We start from the raw sequence: 3,373 nt of genomic DNA, 5'->3' as shown, positions 1-3,373 counted from the left end.
AGTTGTTAAAATCATTGATATTTAAAAAAAAATTGAAAAGAACTTAAAATATTTGAAATTTACTTAAAATCTTTGAAAGCCCTTAAATCACTCATCTCTTTGAAATTTCATAAAAATGTATTGAAATTTCGTTGAATTTTTTTCAATATCCTAAAATTTTTTAAATTCTTTAAAATTATTATTATTTTTTTTAAATTTAATTTCTAGAAATACTTTGAAATATATGAAAATATCTTAAAATCTTTGAAATTTGATTAAACTTTATTGAAATTCCTTGGATTTTTTTTAAATATCCTAAAATCTTTAAAATTATTTAAAGCAATTGTTTAATCTTTGAAATTATTAGAAAGTTTTTTAAATATCCTAAAATTTCTTAAAATCATTAATATTTTAGAATATTTGAAATTCTCTTCAAATCTTTGAAACCCCTTAAATCTCTCAACTGTTTGAAATTTCGTTTTAATGTATTAACATTGCTTAGAATTTTTTAAATAACCTAAAATCTTTCAAATTCTTTAAACTTATTTTTAAAAAATTGTTAATCTTTTCAAAAACCTTGAAATATTTTTTTAAATCTTTTAAATCCTTAGAAATTTCATTTAAATATTATAAAATCCCACGATTTTATCTAAAATCTGAGGATATTCCTTGAAATTCTTGGACATTTTTTGAATTGTTTTAAACATTCTGGGAATCCTTTTAAGTGCCCTAAAATATTTTGAAATTTCCTGAAATTTTGAAACGTCTTGAAAATTCTTTGTATTTATTTCTAAATATCCTAGAATCCTCATAATCCTTTTACATTTCTTGAAATATTTGTAAATATTTTAAATGTTTTAAATTCTTTAAAATCATTAACAAGAATTTAATTTTAAATCTTGAAAATTACTTTTAAATTACCATTAATTATTCTAAATTCTTTAAATCATTCAAATTTTTTTTATCGTTCGAAATACCTTAAAAATATTCGAAAATTTCTTCAAATGTTTGAAATTTCATGAAATTATTATAAAATTTCTTGAAGCTCCGAGAAGTTATCTGCAATTTTTGGAATATTTTCAAATGTCTCAGTCCAACCCGACGAACCTAAAAATGATTTTTTCCGGTAGTAGAAATTTAAAAAATGATCAAAAAAACCTTGTTTTTATGGATTTTTTTAACAAGATTATGGGACATGAAGTCTTTATAAAATTCATTAAACTTTTCAACGATTTAGACGCCATGCCTTAGTTTATTTCCCGTTTCTCATCAATCGCTTGCCATTTTTCGTTTTTTTTTTTAACATGTTTGCGGTTTTTTGTGTTTTTTGTTTTTGTTTTTTATAAGAAAAATACTGAGTACCTAGTCCGGAGTCTGCAAAAAAATATTTATTTCAGGATAATTTCCCACCTCGCTATGACAATATGAAATTTTCGCCCCTCCTGGAAAATTTGATGTCATTTAATCAGTATTCGTCTTCTCTCTTTTCTACTTTCTACTTAAAGGATTTGTGATTAATTTTTTTTAAAAATAATTTTCGTTTCTATCTAATTTTTAAAGTTTAAAACTTAATTTAAAATCCACCAGTTTCCTTAGGCTATAGGGTATAAGGTGCTTGTTATAAACTCTATTAAGATATTCATTGTGAGCAAAGTGAATATTTCTTATCTAAGAAAGAAAGAAAACAAAAAGCGCCAAAAGCTAAAACCTCGATGTCGAGGGCAAAGAGAAAATAAGAAAGTAAAGGGTCTGAGTCGCCCTCAGATTAAGCATTAAAGGATAAAAAATAAATCTTTAAAGCCCTGTTAAGGTATCGTATATCGTCATTAGTGCGGTTATTTAATTATGTTAAATGTCACTATGAAAATAATCTCTAAGATAGTGTAAGTGCTTCGCCCAAACGTAGATCGTTTGATTCCGTTCTCAGGCCGAATCGACTAGAATGCACAAATAGCTCCTCTGTTATATTATTTTATTTCATGTTTCTTTTCCCTGCTGTCTATTTTATTAATTAGTCTAGGTACTAAATTTTAATTCCAGTTTGTGAAGGAACATTGCTCGAACAAGGGTTTTTAGTTTTTAAATTTTCGCGCCAAATTTTTAGATGGCAGCATCATCAAAAATATCAGCTCAGCCGCTAGGTAGCGCCACCTCTTGTAGTCAATGTTCCGCGAAAATTCAAATTTGATAGTTGATAAATTACTTTTTTTTTTAAACATATAAATTAATAATAAAAGTTAATAGGTTATGTTCAGTTTAACAATATTTAAATTCATAAAATTTCTAGTAAAAATAATGAATTTTTTATTTAAAGACGAATTTTCAGCGAAAAAGATGAATCTTTAAATGATAAAATTAATTTTTAAGTATAAAATATAAATTTTAAACTGAAAATTTCATAGCTTAGTTTCAACAAAAAATGAATTTAAAAAAACGAGTTGAATTTTAAACTAAAGTTATGAATATTCAGGAAAAAAAGTAGTTAAAAAAAATTGAAATAATTGATAATTGATTGAAATAAAATTCTATCAAATTTGTGAATTTTTAAAACGAAAAGACGAATTTTCTGCCAAAAAAAAAAGGAATTTAAAAAGAAATTACTTGAATTTTCAAATAGAAACGAGACATTTTTAATTAAAAATAAAACTTTTCGACCAAGAATATACTAGTTCAATTTTAAGTTGAAGAATTTAATTTGCAATAATAAAAAAATGAGGTTTTAATTAAAAAAGATGAATTTTCAAATAAATTATGAATCGTCCAGTAAAAAAAATAGTGCTTAGAAAGGTAGTTCAACCTTTAACCAAGTATTTGAATGTTATATTAACAAAGATTTGTTGGTAAAGAAAGCAAAAAAACATAACCAAGTTTTGAAGTTTTATTCCAAGAATACGAATTTTCTATCAAAAAGGAGAAATTTTTAACAACAAAAATACTTCAATTTTCAAAGCAAAAAGCTCAATTTTCAATTAAAAACATAAAAATTAAAAAAAAAATAGTTGAATTAAAACAAAGGACGAATTTTCAATAAAAAAGTTGAATCTTCAAGCAGAGGTGATTATTTTTTTTACCAAAAAATTGCATTTAAACAAACAAACAAATAATTTTCTACTAAGAGAGATGAATTTTCAACAAAAAAATTAAATTTTCAACTAAGAAATGAATCTTTAACAACAATCAGTAATTTATTAACAAAGTAGTTCAAGTTTCAACCAAGTAGTTGAATTTGAAGTTGAAAATTCATCTATTTTAGTAAAAATTTGTATTATTTAATTTAAAATGTAAAAATTTGTTTGAAAATACAACAATAATGGTTGAAAATTCAACTGTTTTGTTGAAAATTCACTTTTTCTTGAAAACTCTTACTTTTGGGGTTGAAATTTCAACTTTTTTG

Source organism: Belonocnema kinseyi, chromosome 1 (genome assembly GCF_010883055.1).
Source record: "Belonocnema kinseyi isolate 2016_QV_RU_SX_M_011 chromosome 1, B_treatae_v1, whole genome shotgun sequence".
In the NCBI taxonomy this organism is placed as follows: Eukaryota; Metazoa; Arthropoda; class Insecta; order Hymenoptera; family Cynipidae; genus Belonocnema; species Belonocnema kinseyi.
The sequence above is the reverse complement of the archived record's forward strand: the minus strand, read 5'-3'. Positions refer to the sequence as shown.